The sequence below is a fragment of the Miscanthus floridulus genome, chromosome 1 (genome assembly GCF_019320115.1).
Source record: "Miscanthus floridulus cultivar M001 chromosome 1, ASM1932011v1, whole genome shotgun sequence".
NCBI lineage: Eukaryota > Viridiplantae > Streptophyta > Magnoliopsida > Poales > Poaceae > Miscanthus > Miscanthus floridulus.
Window position 1 is genome coordinate 66,553,505 of NC_089580.1, and position 19,643 is coordinate 66,573,147.

Consider the following 19,643-nt stretch of genomic DNA (forward strand, 5'->3'; position numbering starts at 1 on the left):
AATAAATAGGAATATCCAGCATCCAGCAGGCAGAGGAGCAACTGCCTTCCCCAGGCCCACATGCAGCCGGTCGCTGCAGTTGTGAGGCTCAAGCAATGGCGCGGCACAGTGGCTACTACACGCTCCAGCAGGCAGCAACAGCAAAGCCGCAGGCAGCATACTCCCAGTCCCATCCATAGCAACGCTGCAGCAGACGGACGCTCAGATTTTTTATAATCCATCACTTCTCCACCAGACCCCAATCGCCCTCCTCCCCAGCTGTACTACGCCTGCAGGAGTACCCAAGAAATCAATTCGATTTCTCTTTTCCCCAAACAATTGACCCCCGTTTTATAGCCTCTCCTCTCCGTCACAACCTTACTTCTCTCACTACATTTTCCTCTCTCTCTCTCTAGCCCACTTAAACCCCCAAATCAGAGAGAGAGAAAGAGCGTGAGGGAGCACCTAAGGGACAGGAAAAGCAGACCTGTAGAGACAGAGAGTTCCGTTGAGCCCTCGTTTAGTTTCCAACCAAAACTTTGTAAAACTAGTGTCACTGCCTCGGCCTCGTTGCTGCTTGCGTGCGTGCCTTTGCCCAAAGCCTGCCTGCTCGGTGCTCGCTTCGCTTGCAGCTGCAGTGGCCTCACTCGCCTGCTTCCCTCTCACGCTCTATGCTTGCTCTGCCACCATGTGGCGGTGGTGGTGGTCTTCGCGCTCCAACTAACCACCACCAGCACCTCACACCACCGACCCTGGTGGCTTCTTCCGCGCGCGGCATTGCAATGCCGCCACCGGTGGACGCTCCCGTGGAGGAGTAGCTAGCTAACCCAGCGGCAGCGGCAGCGGGCGAGGCGAAGGGGAGCGGAGCGGAGGTCGTTCTTGCAGAGTTTCTGTTCTGGGAGCGAGCGCGACCTAGCGCGGCGCCACCGACATGTTCAAGTCGCGGTGGCGCGGCGGCGGCGGCAAGGCCAAGGCCGTGTTCAAGCTGCAGTTCCACGCCACGCAGGCACGCACGGCTCAGTCGCTCCGCAGCCCTGAAGCAGGGGCAGAACTTCGGATTTTGTTTTGTTGTTGATTGACGCCTGAGGGGAGGGTGGGTGGTTCTTGCCGCAGGTGCCCGAGCTGGGATGGGAGGCAATGATGGTGGTGGTGACGCCGCAGGACGCCGGCCGGCCGACGGCGCGGTCGGAGCCCGCGGAGGTCACCGACGGCGCGTGCCGGTGGGCGGCCCCTATCATGGAGGCCACCAAACTCCCCGCCGGCAAGGACAAGATCTACCAGTTCCTCGTCTACGAGACCGTGAGCGACCTGCCGCCGCCGCCCGCCGCTTAAGTAATTCGTGATTAACCGACGGCGGTGATTCCGGTATCGATCTTGACACGGGCAATGCTGTCGGTGCAGGGGTCGAGCAAGGCGGCCCTGCTGGGGGAGGCCACGGTGAACCTGGCGGAGTACGCCGACGCGTTGAAGCCGTCGGCGGTGACGCTCCCGCTCAAGGGCAGCCCCGGCGCGCTGCTTCACGTGAGCATCACCATCTCTGCTCTCTCTCCCCCCCTCCCCACCCTCGCATCCCTTAAAGGGTCGTGCCGTTTTCTTGTGACCTGCGACGGCGACGTGCTCGCGGTTATCTCATCTGATTTTGATGTTTAGCTGGTGCTTCGCTTCCTGTGACAGGTGACCATCCAGCGGGTGGTGGGTGGCGCCGGTGGGTGCGGAGACGACGCGAGGTGCGTTGGGTGGTGGATTAATCTACGCACACATCTCTGGCTCATTGTTGTTTGTTTGAGCTTTAAGGATAGTCTCGCCACAGCCAGATTTAGCCATTGCCGCCGCTGCATTGTTATTTGAGCCTTAGGGATTGGGCCATCTCAACCAGATTTATAGTCATTGCTACTGCATTGTGGTTTGGGTCTTAAGCATTCGCTTGGTTGGGGCATTGCTTGGCTTACTGATTGTTGTCCTCCCGGTGGCAACAGCGAGAACGGCGACGCCTCGCCGGTGGCAAAGACGCCACAGAGAAACACGCTGCAGAACCAGTTGAGCCGGTTTGAGGACGAGGACGGCGAGAAGGCTAGAGCGGCCACGGATGCGATGAGTCCTGTCCAAGTAAGTGTGTCTTTGGGGAATTCTTTAGAGCTTTTCCTCGTTTCGATAATTCTATTCATCATCATTGGGTTGCTTTGTTTCATCTTGTGATTGCTAAGAAAGAGGGCTTTTGGCATACAAAGAGCACTGCAAAATAAAAAGGGGCAAAGGGAGCCTAAGTTATATCTGAATGATAATAAGCTGTATGTCACTTTTTGTTTGAGATCTGATTTTCTCATGCCTGTAGACTGTAGATGGGAACATTTTAGAACTAAACAATGCATGCTAGATGTGATTTGATTTTTTTGTGTTCTCCTGATGGTTGATATCTCCCTTGTACAAATGTACAGGATGGATTGTTGATAAGAAAACCTCCAGGCATGAGGTTTCCATCAAGAAGAAATGTGCCTATGTCTGTTGACCCTGTGGGCCATCTCCACAATGGCAGCAGTTTCGATGCCGTCTCGGTGTCTGGTTCAGATGGAAGTTCTGGGAGATATACCCCCAAGATTAGCGCAAGCATGCACAACTCATTTCTTCAGGATAGTAGCAATGCTCTGTCACCATTTGCCAACAATGGCACCGTGAGGAACCCATTGACCAGTTCCGGTGACTGGTCAGGAAGCTCAGCTCCTGATGCTAGTACTGATGGGTCAACGAGCAATTCTGGTGAGGCAGGGTTAAGAGGGGAAGATGATGACGTGGAGAAGCTAAGAAGTGAGGTAGCCACTTTAACCAGGAAATTGGATGTCTCAGATATGGAGTTGCAGACTCTCCGAAAGCAAATTGTGAAGGAGAGTCGGCGTGGGCAAGACCTCTCCAAGGAGATGAGTAGCCTAAGGGAGGAGAGGGATGCACTCAGAAGAGAATGTGAAGGACTCAGAGGGGCAAAGAAGACGATCCATGATTCAAATGGCTCAGGGAAACGGCTCTCAGTCTCAGATGGGGATGACCCATGGTCACAGATTGAAGAACTGAAGCAAGATCTGAGTCATGAGAAGAATCTAAATGCAGATCTTCGTCTACAACTGCAAAAGATGCAGGAATCCAACTCTGAGCTGCTTCTGGCTGTGAAAGATCTTGATGAGATGTTGGAGCAAAAGAACAGAGAGATTTCTATTTTGCAAGAGGATACACGGGATGATCCGCAGTTGGCAGAATATGAGCATGCACTGTCAAATGTGCACAATTCTGGACACAAAATAGCCTTATCTGAAACGAGTTCATACCAAGAGAAGGAAGATGAGCTTATGCTGGATGCACTAGCAAAGAAGCGTGATGACATCTCTACCTCTGAGCTTGAAAAGAAAATCCTTGAGTTGAGCAATGAAATTGAGTTGTACAAGAAAGATCGTGAGGATATCGAGATGCAAATGGAGCAACTTGCACTTGATTATGAGATTCTAAAGCAAGAGAACCATGACATATCTACAAGGCTGGAGCAAACACAACTGAGGGAGCAGCTAAGGATGCAATATGAGTGTTCAGCTCATTTGGGTATTATAAGTGATCTTGAGGCCAATGTTGAGAGCTTGGATAATGAACTCCAGACACAGGCTAAAAAGTTTGAGGCTGACATAGCAGAATTAATGAGTGCAAGGGTGGAACAAGAGCAACGGTCCATTAAGGCTGAGGATTCTCTGAGGAAGATAAGATGGAATAATGCAACTACTGCAGAACGACTTCAGGAGGAATTCAAGGTGTTGTCTTCACAAGTATCTTCTGCTTTCAGTGCAAATGAACGACACCTTGTGCAAGCAAGAAAAGAGGTTGCAGAGCTGCAGCTGCAGAAGAGCCAGTTAGAAGAGTTACTGCAGAAGGCCCAAGGTGATCTTGGATCAGTTCAGGATCAGCACCGGGTGAAGGTCCAACAGTTAATAACCCTAGTGGATTTCAAGTCAAAGGAGATAGACAGGCTACTGATGGAGCTAAAAAGCAAGAGTGAGGAGTTCCATAACCAAAAAAGATGCGATGAAGCAAGGCTGAATGCTCTGTCAGAAGAAATCGACCTACTCAATGCCAAGATCGACAAGCTATCCAGTGAGAGAAATGACCTCTTTGAAAAGAATGAGCAGAAAGATAAGGAATTAGCTGGAATTAGTGAAAAGGACATGCAATTGCAAGACAAAAGTGCTGAGATTACTTCACTAAATAAAGAGCTTGTATCTCTCAAGGACCAAGTGAAGATGCATTTGGACGAACTACACAATTTAAAACGTTTGAAGAACGAGAAAGAGGAGACAATTGGAAAGCTGCAAATAGATATTGGGTCACTGAAACTCCAGTGCGACAACTTGAAAACTTTGCTGTCCAAGAAGGAGTCTGAGAAAGACAGCCTTGCTTCTCAGGTGCTGAAGCTGAGAAGATCCCTTGAAACCCGGGAAGGGACAAAGGAAAATGGTCAAAATTCAGATGTCAAGGTAAATTCTGCAATGCAAATATGTTTCCAGTTCAGTGCAGACAGTTCTCCTTTTAATTGGTTTGTGTACTGAGATACTTCTCTATTCTTCTCTTTTGGCATATCAATAACCTAAAAGTCTTGTGATAATGTAGATGTTAATAACTGCAACGCTCAAAAACATTATTTGCGCAAAATCCATCTAAAAATGGAAACATAAACTCTTGCAACTTTTGCTTCCTGATTGCCATCTGAACCAGTAGCTGTAACTTTCTTTTTCTATCCATATAAGTCGGTAGAATGAGCAATTGGTCATACAAGGCATCAAAAAAAGTATGAGCACATGTCTGTGAAAAAATGTCATGATTTCTGTCTCTTTGCACATGGGAAGACAAAATTTTCTTTAGTTCTATCCACCTGCTCCCATATCATCATAGCTCATGGAATAGCTTTATTGCATACAGGGCCCCACTGATGAGAACATGTTATATTGCTTTACATCATTGAGCGACCTTTACATAGGACTGCTTACTAGATTGTAATAATACACTTTGGTGCACAGAAAGTAACACAAAGTGCTGTTTTTGCAGGACAATCAGCATACTAATAATAAGCGCATCAAGCACAATACCGGCTCCACTGGGAGCACTACTGCACTGCCAGGCACCAACAGACAGGGCTGGAGACGGTGACTGCAACGGGCATGACATGAGGTACATCAATCATTTAAACTCAGCTGACACATACTACACCTTTTAAGTTCAGAAACACATGAACCACGGCCATCTGACTGACATTTCTTGCTTCTGGCAACGACTCATCTGTGTCAGGAATGCCGCCGACCAGTCAGCAAAGGAGCTTGCCTCACTGAAGGAGAGGAACGAGGCGATGGAGGAGGAGCTGAAGGAGCTGCACGACCGGTACTCAGAGATTAGCCTGAAGTTCGCAGAGGTGGAAGGCGAGCGGCAGCAGCTCGTGATGACGGTTCGGTCGCTGAAGAACTCCTTGCGGTGACTGATATGATGCCGCTCCACTCACATTGTTGTAGCTAAAAATATTTTAGACGATACCCCGTGGGCGTTGTACAGGTGGGCGTAAGACTGGATGAGCTTTTTTTTCTGAAGAGAGGCTCCAGACCAGAGAGAGGCTCGCGGAGGCCAGGCCAGGCCAGACAGGCACCCCGGGTATGTAGCAGGGGTGCCTGCGGTGTGGTTGGTCCGTCAGAGTTACAGTACACAGCATGTAGATCTCGTCACAATAATATATTTTCGTTTTCTTCGTTCCCCCGTTGGCGTGTGTGCAGTAATATAAGCTGTAATAGTTGTCTTACCCTCTCTAGAGTGTGTTGTGCTGTATAATTTCCATGGTGCCATTGTGTTGTGAAGAAAGGAAAATGAGAAGAAAAGAGTGGCGTGTCAGTTTGATCTCAGAAATGCTTGCATTGTGTTCCAAGTTCCTGACTGTTCCATGATTCCATCAGTGTGGATTTGGGGCTTTCAGCCTGCATGCGAGAGGTGGACTCCGACTCCGAGGCTTCCTAGTGAGATGGAGTGCTTATCTTCCACTATGCCGGCACCGTGCAACGGGCTGTTAACACGCGCCGCGCCGCGCCGAACAGGCCCGCCCGTGCATCGCCCCCTCTCGCGCAACGGACGACGCGCACGGCCTCGACTCGCCTCGCAGCGCCGGTAGCCACGATGATAGGAACGGACATACGGACTACGGTCCGACCGGCAAAAATGGGAACCGGCCACGTGGCGTGACACTGTGACAGCAGCGACTCCACCACTGGACTAGGCAAATGTTTATGATTATATATATACATCTTTTGGTGCGACATTTATCTTGTTCGTCCGTCTGCCCACCCTATACGATACCCCGCACGATAAAAAAAGAAACTGTCATCCCTACAATCCCTACCTACTTTGAAGGAAACAAATCGATTACCTGAGGCCACATATATGGAAAGAAACAATAATCATGCATGAAAGAAACCATCATGCATGGAAGAAAACAATAATCATGCATGGAAGAAAACAATAATCATGCATGAAAGAAAACAATCATGTATAGAAGAAAACAATAATTATACATGGAAGGAAACAATAATCATGCATGGAAGGAAACAATAATCATTTACTCTTTTTTCAAATAGTGGTCTTCATTTCGAAGCCTTTCATGCGGTTTAGTAATGGCTGAGAAGCTAGGCTTGCGAGAACTTATTCTTAATTGGGTTGCGAGCTAGGGATGCAACACTTCAATGGGTGTCTTGGTTGAGTTCTACAATTGCAAAAAATTAATGGTGCTGATAAGATTGACAATCCTGTAACTCTGCATTACCTTTCTTTTTCTTTTTTAAAAAAATGAGGGCAAATGCTATTTATGGTCGAATCCATGTTCTTTTTGTTGTTTTGATTTGATACCCACAGCCCACATGTTAACTTTCACATGTGTTTGTAAAGAATCAAAAGAAGTTGGTCTAATGCCAATCTTTCTTGTCGTCTTTTTTATTCTTTATATTTATATATCTTCTACAACTAAAAAGAACAAAGCGTGGACATGTATTGTTGCGACATTTATTTTGATTCGTCCGTCTGCCCACCCCATGCGATACCCTGCACGATAGAAAAAGAAACTGCCATCCCTACGATCCCCACCTGCTTTGAAGAAAACAAATCGATCACCTGAGGCCACATGCATGGAAGAAAACAATAATCATGCATGGAAGAAAATAATAATCATGCATAGAAGAAAACAATCATACATAGAAGAAAACAATAATAATGCACGGAAGGAAACAATAATTATGCATGGAAGGAAACAATAATCATTTACTCTTTTTTTTTCAAATAGTGGTCTTCATTTCGGAGCCCTTCATGCAGTTTAATAATGGCTGGGGAGCTAGGCTTGTGAGAACTTATTCTTAATTAGGTTACGAGCTAGGGATGTAGTACTTCAAAGTGTGTTTTGGTTGAGTCCTATAATTACCAAAAATTGATGGTGCTAATAAGATTGACAATCCTATAACTCTGTAATACCTTTCTTTTTTTTCAAAAAAAGGAGAACAAATGCTATTTATGGTCGAATCCATGTTCTTTTTATTGTTTTGATTTGATGTCCACAACCCACAGCCTACATGTTAACTTTCAGATGTGTTTGTAAAGAATCAAAAGGAGTTGGTCTAATGCCAATCTTTTTTATCGTCTTTTTTATTCTTTATATTTATACTAGGTAGCGTGCCCGTGCGTTGCTACGGGATAACTAACAATTTATATTAAAAACACATGGATCGTACGATAAGATAACAATACTGTAAAAATTAAATACCAACGTTAAATTGATATTTAATCCAAAAAGCAAAGTTTATGAATTTAACATAGTCACGGAGTGCGCGGCGTTGCAGGCTCACAAACTCTACTTTTTAGATATTTCCGTGATGCGGCTAAGATAATGTTTTATATTGACAGGAAGAAATCTCCGATATCTATTTCTTTCATTGTAATCCATTTATCTGGACAATGTTTAAGGTGAGGGCACGATTATATTTTTTAGTAGCTTTGCGATGTTGTCCGAAGCTATGAGATGATTGATGTCTTGCAATGATCCTTTCATTAATTTAGTTTTCTATCTATGTTTAATTGTTTATTCAGTCTATTTTATAGACACGACGGTAGATAATGGATGACAAAATTCAAGCATCCATAATTTATCTCTTTGACTTTGAGCATGAGTTTTATTTTTATTTTTTAATTGATATATTGTCCTTTTATTTTTACCGTAGCGTTAGCACGTGCATGCATAAAAAACGAAGATGTCTTTACACTGCAGAAATCTTTCAAGAAAATCATGCATAGATTATTCTTGTATTGAATATTATATATATACAATCACCTAAATATTCTAATTAAACTACAAAATTTTGAATTAGAATACGAGGTAAGACATGCAAATAGATATTTCAAAACTACCTGTAGAGTCCAAAGAACTTAATAAATAAATCTTTCTGGAGGCAGTGTAAATTCTCTCTAATCTTTCATTTGGTGTAGTTAGTATTATTATAGTACCTGTATGTACTCATGGGAAATAAATCGTGGATAAAATATGGACACTTTTTGGTGCGACATTCTAACATGGGTCCATCGTCCTACCAATATCCTTGAGGCAGATCACATAAAGAATGAGTCCCTCTATGAGATTGCTCATAAGAGACTCAAACTTATATCTGATCATGGTAATGTTGAATTGCTTTACATCAAAAGCATCAACAATGATAAAACGGGGACATAGGTTGTAGTATGCATAGTGGAGGAAAACTCAACCTTAACATTCTCAGCAGCTTTTCTGAGCCTTTGCAGTGCTAACTTGTCCTTACTCAGATAGTGAAGAGGTGCACCATAAAATTATGCACCACCAAGAAAAGTGTCACCATTGATTGCCTTGACCTAAAAAAATATGTCGAAATTAAGAATTACAACACCTAATTCAACATCTTGAAACAAACACTCAAGTGGATACCTTATTCTATAATATATGTCTGTGTGGAATAGTCCTAAAACCACATATATTTATACGGTGAGTATAACATACTTTGTTTTAAAATTTTATGAGAGATTTTTTAAGACAAGCAGTATTATCCATGTGACAGGCACTAATATTTACATATATACTCGAACCTATGTGTACATGATTATATGGAGATGCAGCGGAACTTATTCATGGATTTATTGACGCATGAAAGAAATGGATATCGGAGAATTCTTTCTGCGGATATAAAATATTATCTTAGTCATATTACGAAAAAGTCTATACAGTAGAGTTTGTGAGTCTGTGACGCCGCGCTCTCCGTGACTGTATTAATTTCACGAACTTTGCCTTTTGAATTAAATGTCACTTTAACGTCGGTATTTAATTTAACAATATTGTTATCTTATCATGCGATCCGTGTATTTTTAGTACGAAAGATTTAGTTGTCCTGTAGCAACGCACGAACATGCTAGCTAATGTGTGTGTGTATATATATATATATATATATATATATATATATATATATATATATATATGGGGCACCCCGACGCATTAGCACCACATAAGACATAACCGCCGCCGCGGCTAGGTAATTTTGACTAAGTTTACAAAACAGATGGAGTATTTTTTTGAAGAGCCAAACGACAAACTTTTATCGAATGGATAAAAAGGTTACATCATGAGATTTAGAATAAAGCTAGAGGGATCATCGACCCAAATACATGAATCCTTAGTGCAAAATGCTTGCCGAGCTAGCTCATAGGCAACTTTGTTTGCATCTCTGTCACAGTGCTCCATGCTCGCCGCATCTTGGTCCTTCCATAGATAGTAGCACTCATCAAAGATCGCCGCTGCAGCTGTTGCGGAGAACCCGACTTGACGCTAACGCTTTAGAGTTTTCTTAAATTGTACTATACAAACTGAGGACGGGAAAGTTGAAGTACTATCTGATGGATATGTATCTTTGTCTTTGTATCTTCTATATATTATATATCTTATATCAGTATCTCTATCAATATTGATATTATATTTGTATCTTTTTTTGTCTGTATCTATTGAGGTTATAACCTGGAGTATCTCAGGACACCGATTAGTTGGCAGGCCACGTGGCCCATAACTCGCCAGTCAGCGAAGGCTTAAATGACCAAGGCCTAGCTAAGCCAAATGCACCAAGGCTAAGGTCGACCATGACCCCTTCGCCCAGCCTTGGCCGCACGACTTGGAAAACACGCGACCTCTCCCTCGTCGTGACCCCTAGAAGGGATAGAAAATGACGAGCCTAGCCCAGCGCACCTGCTCTGACAAGAGCAAGCACGCCATACTGACCCTGCAAGGACCGAGGGGACAGCGGTCATCTCAGCCCGATCAGACATCATCCATGTGCCACGTCTGAAAGCTCTAGTTTGGTTTTGGTGAATTGATGAAACCCTAAGTGCTAACCTAGTTTATCAAGTGATCATAAGATAGGTAGCACATTCCAAGTGTGAAGCAAATGAAGATCATGACATGATGATGGTGATGCCATGGTGATGATCAAGTGCTTGGACTTGAAAAGAAGAGAGAAAAACAAAAGGCTTAAGGCAAAGATATAAATGGTAGGAGCCATTTTATTTTTGGTGATTTAGACACTTAGCGAGTGTGATCACATTTAGGTTCGATAGCCGTACTATTAAGAGGGGTGAAACTCGTATCAAAATGCGGTTATCAAAGTGCCACTAGATGCTCTAACTCATTGCATATGCATTTAGGATCTAATGAAGTGCTAACACCCTTGAAAAATGTTTGTGAAAATATGCTAACACATGTGCATAAGGTGATACACTTGGTGGTTGACACATTTGAGCAAGGGTTAGGAACTTCACCGGTGGAGTGTCTGCCCGTAGAGTGCGGATAGTCCGATAGTGCCACCGGTGCCCTATACAGAAAAGACAGAGGTCACTGTGAGTGATTGGACGCTGGTCTTGGTTGGACCGGTGCGTCCGGTCAGTGGCAGTAGAGGGCACGCAGCGTCGGTCTCTGACCGGACGCTGATAGGGTGTGTCCAGTCCTGCTAACGTGGCAGTGGACAAAGGAGTCGCCGAGTGACCGGACGCTGGGTGTGTCCGGTCGAGCTTGACCGGACACGTCGGGTCATGAAAAGTCGTCTCTGGATGCTTACTAGAAACGACCGGACGCTGGGGTTCAACGTCCGGTCACTTTGAGCTGCTGCGTCCGATCGTCTCTTGACCATTGAGATCGGACGATCAACATTTGAAGAGATGGGACACGTGGCACACATCGCGTGACCGGACGCTGAGGTCCAGCGTCCGATCGATATGACCGGAGCGTGTTGTGCCCCGTGTTATGCCCAGTAAAGGGGTACAACGGCTCTATTTCATAGGGGCTTCTATTTAAGCCCCATAGCCGGCTCAAGCTTACTCTCTTAGCCATTTGCATTGACATAGCAACCTTGTGAGCTTAGCCAAAGCCCTTACACTCATCTCCATCATTGATTCATCATCTTTGTGAGATTGAGAGAGAATCAAATTGCATTGCTTGAGTGTTTGTATCTAGAGGCACTTGGTGTTCGTGTTTCCTACTGTGAGATTCGCTTGTTGCTCTTGGTGGTTGCCGCCACCTAGATGGCTTGGAGCAGGGAGGATCGTCGAGCGGAGGGTGGTGATTGTCTCTGGCTCCGATCGTGGTGATTATGAGGGGTTCTTGACCTTTCCCCTGGTGGAGAGCCAAAAGATACTCTAGTGGATTGCTCGTGGCTTATGTGATCCTCATCTTATGTTGGTTGTGCGGCACCCTATTGAGGGTTTGGCGTGTGATGCCAATTAGCTTCTGAACCTTCCAAGTGAGTGAATCGCCACAACGAGGAGTAGCTTGCCGGCAAGCAAGTGAACCTCGATAAAAAATCATTGTGTTCATCATTTGATTCCGAGGTGATTGGTCTTCATTGGTATTCATTCTTGTAATTGATTGTCTCCTTTTTCGACACTGGCGGCATAAATAAATTGCTCACTCTCTTTACATTACCGCTAAACTAGTTGTCAAGCTCTTTAGTAGTAGCTAGTTGTGAGATCTTATTAGTTTGATTAGTGTGGCTCTTTAGTTAACTTTTGAGAGCACACTAACTTAGTGTAGTGTCATAGCTATTGTGTGGATAGAAACTATATAAACTAGAATTATGGTAGGTGGCTTGAATTTTTAGTAGGCTAGCGCAACACTTGCTTCGCCTCATAATTGTCTAACCGGTTTGTTAAGTGCTGTTGTAGATATTTTTAATAGGCTATTCACCCCCTCTAGCCATTAGGACATTTCAACGCCGCACCGACGAGACAACACCGCACCACGATAGCAACGGGTATGATACCCACCGTCTAAATACGGACCGACTGGACGCTTGTACCATCCCACCCTCTACGGGATGGGATCTAGAACAAGGGGCTCGACAGAAAGGCCATCCAGACCAGCAGAGTAACCCGACCCTGATGATCGGGATCGTGGCCCTCGGCCCCACGAAGCGACCAAGCGAACGACGACTCAGGGCGGCTACCTACTTCGGGTACGACGCTCCTAGAAACTAGGAGACGATGACGAAGGCCACGACGGACACCGCGTTGCACAGGATGGCTGACGAACCACCATCGAGGCTACAGTGCCGCCACGGCCAGCACAGTAGCGCCACGTCACATCCTACCGCATCGTGGCCAGAAGACCATGACGATAGCCACGACCCGACGTGCACCAAAAGATGGTGTAGCTTGCAAGCCAAGTTAGCTAGGACCTCCCTCATGCTCTTGACCCTTCGGTCGAGAGAACCTCCTACTTTGTATGCGCCCTGGCCCCGAACTCTATATAAGGGAAGTCAGGGCACCCTCTCCAGACAATCTGAATCCTCTATCATTCATCATCGTAGCAGGGCTCTTGGAGCTTCTCTTCGGGCAGCCCTTCGCCTAGCATAGGTCCTTCCATCTGTTCCACCATTCTTTCACTCCTCATTGTAAGAATTTTAGAACATTCAAGTGAGGAACACGCACTCGATAATCTCTGAGACTGGACGTAGAGCTCCGGCCTGAACCAGTATAAATCATCGTATCTATTAGATACTACCATCGTCTTCCTAGAGCAGCGTGACAATCGTATAAGTTTACTAGTCTGGTTTACAAAACACCGACAATATCTATATCTGTATTTTTTTTATATTAGTGTACAAAGCGTTTATGTGGTCCTTTAATCCGTGGTGTATGCGTATATATTATATCAGTATCTATATCTATATCGTATTATATTTGTATCTATAGTTTGGTCTAGATATCTGTATCTGTATTTTTTTTATATTAGAGTACAAAGCGTTTATGTGGCCTTTCACTCCCTCATGTATGCGTATATCTTATATCATCTATATCTGTATCGTATTATATTTATATCTTTTTTTTGTCTATATCTATATCTGTATTTTTTATATTAGAGTACAAAGCGTTTATGTGGTCCTTCACTCCCTCATGTATGAGGTATTGTGTGGAATTAGACTTAAGACAATTTGGAGTACAGAAAATTTACGTGGTTTGGCACTCTTTGGTGCCCATACATGTTAGAATATGGCATGGTGCGGAGTTTGATCCAGAGTGAATGGAAACACATGACGTGATTATTAGATGAATACCACATCCATTAAATTTATAATAATATAATAAAAGATGCCACGAACACGATCCTGTTCGGTCTTAAATGAAAATCTTATGGTTTGCAGGCTAGCAGTGGGGGAAAAAAAAATAGGCACAGGACTCCCGTACGTGACACCGTGCTGCTGCCCAGACGCCCAGTAAACCAGCAGCGGCGCTGGGGCTACGCCATCGCTGTCTAGCATGAATGTTCCGGGCAAATGCAAAGCATCTTCATCATGATACAAATACACCATCACTCTTGGTAATATTGTCCACATTACCAGATACAAATACGATAATCATCATACTAGACCGATCGACATGCATAAATGCAACTTCATTCAATCGGCCAACAAGGTACGCACACCACGATGACCAACTGATTCACACGATTTATTCTCATACGCCACACCGCACACAAGAGCAACGCAAAGCGCGCGCGCGCCCAGGCACGCAACGCGACCGCCGGCCGCCTAGCAGTTCGGGATGGCGATGCCGCAGGTGGTGAGCGTGCAGCGGGCGTTGGGGCTGTTGATGTAGCTGCGGTACGCCAGGGTTGCGCGCGTACAGGCAGAAGCATGGCTCCTGCGCGCGCAGGTTGGAGCAGCACGACGCCGTGGGCGGCGACCCGTTGATGACCGCCGGTGCGCACACCGCCAGCTGCGTCGGGTTGCACTGCTGCGCCGACGCCCCGCCGGCGCTCGTCGCCGCCACCACGACCAGCGCCAGGGCCACGAGCATCGCCACCGCCTTCGCCTATAGCACTTGGTGCGCGTACCGCTTCTTGGCTCGTTGCCTTCCTCGATCTGAGTGGTCGAGTGGAGAGAGTGATGAAGGCTGAAATGCGTGGGCCGGTGGTGCACGGGAATGAAGGGCGCTCTGGCGTGGTATTTATAGGCGCCTTAGAGCAGCATGTCAATGCATTGTGTGGAGCTCCACTCAATACTATTTGTAATATGAAACATTTCCGTGGTTTGGCACTCTTCCGTGCCCATACGAGTAGTGTGTAAGTCTTCATGGAGGCCACAGAGCACACCACAGCCGGGGAGTGGACGGAAGTAAAAGCCCCTTACTGGTGGCGTCGAGAACAGCAATCTGCAAGCTCGTCGGCCGGCACGATTCAGAGGTCAGTGCCATCCCAAGGAACGGAGCGATTCAAACAACACGCCTATGGTAAATGCTTCAACTGCTTTGCTCCAGACCATCAAGTGCGCCATTGCCGTTCAACTACCCGGTGCTGGCGCTGCGGAGGGAGAGACCACCACGCACATCAGTGTGGAGCGAGGCTGCCTCTGTCTGGATATAAGGAGCACAAGCCTAACAGAGCTTCATTTCAAGTCCAACACCCACCACTGCCATCAGCAACAACACACTCATCAGCAATCACCGGAGAAGGGCACCGCTCCTACCTGGAGGCGGCTCGGGGAGCGCCTGCTCCTGCTTCCATGGCGGCCTACCCTGGAGACCCAAGGGCTCGACTGGCAAGCGACTCGGTGTTCATCACCGCCACGGGCGACATCAAGAGACGCCGCGACAGCACTGGTGGGCAGGGCGGCGGTATGCTGGCTGCAGGGTAACAGTCACGACTCCCAACCTACCATGTGGCTAATGCTCTCAGGTCCAAGTTGGGCATGGACCTTATGGAGTTCCAGGTGGTCAAGCATTACCCGGAGCAGTACCTGGTGATCTTCGCCAATGAGCGTCTCAGGCAGCGGGCTACACGGCAGCAGTATCTTGAAGATGAAGGACGCATCTTCAACTTTGTATCATGGAGTGAAGGCCGGGAGGCGGTGGACACCAATCTGGAGTTTCGGGTCAACGTCCGCATTGAGGGGATCCCGCCTCATGCTTGGGGGCAGGATGTGGCGGCCTTGATCCTTGGTCGCTCCTGTGCTACCCACTATGTGGAGGAGCACACTCGTCGCCAGGAGCGTACAAGGACCTACGACCTGTGGGCGTGGAGTGTGGATCCCTGCAAGATCCCCAAGAAGGTCTGGCTCACCATCACTCATCCCGATGCTGAGCAGCCGCCGGTGGACATCCAGCTCCCCCTCGTCCAAGTTCATCATGATGAGCCAACTGGTGTCAAGCACGGGCTGAAGTATGAGGTGTTCCCTCACGTGGCTGTGGTGGAGGACCTCACCTTCCTCAACTGAGGATGGTGGCCTAGGACGGGCCAGCCAAATCACAAGCCCCGACAGAACTTCATTTGGAGGTATGGACAGCCTGACTCGCAGGGGGAAGTTCGTGGTCGCGGAGGTGCGGACCGCGGAAGGGAAGACCGTCGCAGAAGGGAAGATGACGATGACAACCAGGGCGGGCGCCACAGGAGGCACAAGAGTGCCTCGGCTTGGGGGCGCGTCACTAGTTGCCGCAACGGAGCAGCCGACTGCTACAGCACCAATATCCGGGCTTTCAACCCTCGCCATGGCGGATCCTACCTGTTCAAGGGGCCTCAAGTGGGATCCCAAGAAGGCCAAGATCAATGCCAAGGTCGCTCCGGGGCCGACAACTCAGAGTATGACTAAGAAACGTGTTTCTTCCGCTGATCCAGTCGCCTCTGTCCTGGGGGAGCCCCCTGAAGTTGCATGTGAGAACATAAAGTCCCCCATTATTTTGCAAGATTCTATCATCCTGTCTACTTCATGTTGCCTGCCCACAGTTGACCCGATGCTTGATGAATTTATGCTATGTGCCTCTCATGCAGCTGCACGGGAGAAGTACATGCGCCCCAACAGCATCAGGGCAGAGGAGATCAGGAAGGAAATGAAGCAGAACACGGTAGCAGCAAAGAACCTGGAGGCTATGGTCAACAAGGAGCTCACACTGCACCTGATTGTAAGTCTCAACAAATCCCCTACAGTCCAGCAAGTCTCATTTCAGTTGACTAGAGTGTTGGGGTTGGGGGTCCAATTATCATGAACAAGGGACGCACTCAAGAGAGTAAATAATTGCAACTAATGAAGTCGTCCCATCTATTGAGGCAAGCCCGGTCACTAGTCTTAGTTTAAATTTTGCCAATCTATCAGAAGTGACAGAAACCATTGAGCCCAATGTAGTTACAGAGGAATGTAACCAGCTCTTACCATCAGCTAATCCATCACCAAGAATAGGCCTGAACCAAGAACAGAATAGTGTGGGTTCCGATCACGTAGGGCAGCACACATCACAGGGCAGTCAAGACATAATTGACCCTATGGATGCGTTTTTTGCATTCTATCGCAAACCATATTGAACAACCTTTGCTCCCAAATCCAGTACAGGTTGAGGCTAGCCAAATAGAACTATTAGAGGACGTTGCGATGGTTGAGTTCACACAAAGGAAAAGTAGTCGGCTTGCCAATAAGGCGAAATCTAGAGTTGGTAAAGACACTCTCACGGTAGCACATGACCTACTCATTAAAAAGCTAGGAGATCTAACCCCACGGCAAGATGATGCCAATGAAGTTAACACTGAAAGTTTTTCACAGCATCTCGACAACCCTCTCAACAAGGCAGAGATGGACGCCATCCAGGAGCTGATCGAGCATGGCGCCAAGCTGGAGAAGAAGACTGGCAAGAACAAGGTTGCTGCGAAGAAGATGAAAGCGGCCTGAGGCGAGGGGCCTTGGCCGTAGTAGGGCCGGTGTCTCCAATGACAGCCCTATCTGCCAGAAGGAGTAGCTTCGTGCGAAGTTGGGCCCTGCGTGGCCGTCATGGGGTATCAATGCCCATGTATCTTAATGATTTAGGACCTTTCATGCCTGCCTGGCCATGTTGCCTTCGGCATCAGACTTATTCAGACTTGCGATTTGGGTGTGGGAATTGTTGGGGCCTGCTGGCTTTGTTGCCTTCGGCTAGCCTTGAAGACTGTAAGGGACCTGCTGGTGGTGTGGCCTTCGGGCCATGTGAGATCCAAGACTATGTTCAACTAATTGAAGACTTTGTTTCACTACTTCAACAGTCGATAGTGGTGCTACTGTGTTAAATGGCGCAAAAAGATTGTTCAATACTATGTTGGAACGTTAGAGGGCTCAATGATGGGGCAAAGAGAGCAAGCGTGCGCAATTTAATTACATCCTCTGGTGCAACAATAGTATGCCTCCAGGAAACTAAAATTGAGAACCGGAACCAGCAATTGTTGAATGAATCAGTCGGCCAGGATTTGGTATCAAACTGCGCCATTCTTCCTGCGGTAGGAACTGCGGGGGGAATTTTATTGGCGGCATCTGAGAGATTTTTCAAGCTAACGCCCACAAAGGTGACAGACACTCGGTGTCCGCAAAGATCACCATGTTGGAAGACAACGTTTCTTGGTGCATAGCTGGAGTTTACGGGGCACAGACAGACCTAGAGAAGATCGCATTCATGTACGAAATATCGGACCTCAAGCAACATATGATGGACCAGTGGCTAATGCTTGGAGATTTCAATTTAATCTATCGACTGGAAGACAAGAACAACAACATAATTAATATTCCAATGCTGAATAGATTCAAAAACACAATGGACAACCTCCGGTTGGCGCCACTGGAACTTTTTGGAAGGCAATTTACCTGGTGCAATGATCAGCAAAACCCAACAGTGACAATGATAGACCATTTCCTTGCTACGGCCGGAGTGGCTAGAAATGTTTCCTCGGACAGACCTACAGGCCCTGGCATCCTTGGGTTCAGACCACTGCCCACTCTTTCTACAAGGAGATACGTCTTTCGAGTTCTACCGAGGTTTCCGTTTCGAGGCGTATTGGGTCAATATGCCGGGCTTTTTGGAAATGGTTCATACATCATGGGAGCAGCCGGTAAACACGCAGAACGCATTGCTCAAACTGCATGCCAAATTGCTGCGCACAGCAAGAGCCCTGAAAATTTGGAGGAGAGCAAAGTTCAGCAACTACAAATTGCAGGCAGCCATACTGCAGATTGTCCTGCTAGAGCTCGAAAAGGCCCAAGAGAGGCAGCCATTGACGGTGGAGGAAGTAGTGTTCAAAAAACTCCTCAAGGCAAGATCAGTTGGGATGGCGGCGGTGCAGAAGGCGAAGGCCAGGCAACACTCCCGATTAACTTGGATCTAGGAGGGAGATTCAAACACACGCCTATTCCACATCTATGCAAACGCAAGAAGAAAAAAGACGTACATAGTGCATTGCACACTGAGGATGGGATAGCAACTACACAGCAGGATAAAATCAAAGTGGCGATGGATTATTTCAGTAAAGCAGTGGGAACTAGCATGGTGAGATCACGGCGTATAAACTGGAGTGCTTTGGGGTACTCAGCTTTCAATCTAGATGATTTGTATGTGCCATTCACAATTCAAGAGCTCTCCCAAATCATCAAATCCCTACCTTCTAAAAAGGCCCCGGGGCCGGATGGTTTCATTGGGGTGTTCTACAAAAAATGTTGGGAGATAATCAAACATGATCTATATGAGGCCGTGATGGGTTTCTAGAATCACAAGACTTCCAAAATGCACTTGTTCAACGAGGCTAATATCGTGTTGCAACCCAAAAAGCAAGACCCACTCAATATTGCAGATTATAGACTGATTAGCTTAATTAACAGCCTCACGAAGATCATTACAAAGTTGCTTGCAACAAGATTGGCATCCCAGTATGAATGAGTTGGTCTCACAGGCACAAAATGCTTTCATAAAAAAAAGATGTATACACTGATAATTTTCTGTATGTGCAGAGGGTGATCCAGTTCTTGCATAAGAAAAAACAACCGGCTCTATTCATCAAATTGGATATCTCAAAAGCGTTTGATTCCATAGGATGGCAATATCTGCTGGACGTTCTAACGGCTTTGGGTTTTAGTACCAAGTGGCGCAACTGGACATCCTCCATCCTTGGATCGTCTTCTTCCAGAATCCTTATCAATGGTAGACCAAGTCAGAACATCAAACATGCAAAGGGATTGAGGCAAGGGATCCCCCTGTCCCCGTTACTCTTTATAATTGCAATTGACCCGCTGCAAAGAATCATCGAGCAGGTGGCCCAGCAGGGCTTATTACAATCGGTACTA

General features: G+C 46.8%; 3 pseudogenes; 2 read left to right on the plus strand and 1 right to left on the minus strand.

Annotated features, from left to right (window-relative positions):
- The first annotated feature begins 284 nt into the window (after nucleotides 1-284).
- Nucleotides 285-5,791, plus strand: LOC136535355 (COP1-interactive protein 1-like; annotated as a pseudogene).
- An 8,044-nt stretch (nucleotides 5,792-13,835) lies between these two features.
- On the minus strand, nucleotides 13,836-14,472 carry LOC136486087 (non-specific lipid-transfer protein 2P-like; annotated as a pseudogene).
- Nucleotides 14,473-15,333: 861 nt separating this feature from the next.
- LOC136486080 (uncharacterized) lies at nucleotides 15,334-17,734 on the plus strand (annotated as a pseudogene).
- The last annotated feature ends 1,909 nt before the right edge of the window (nucleotides 17,735-19,643 follow it).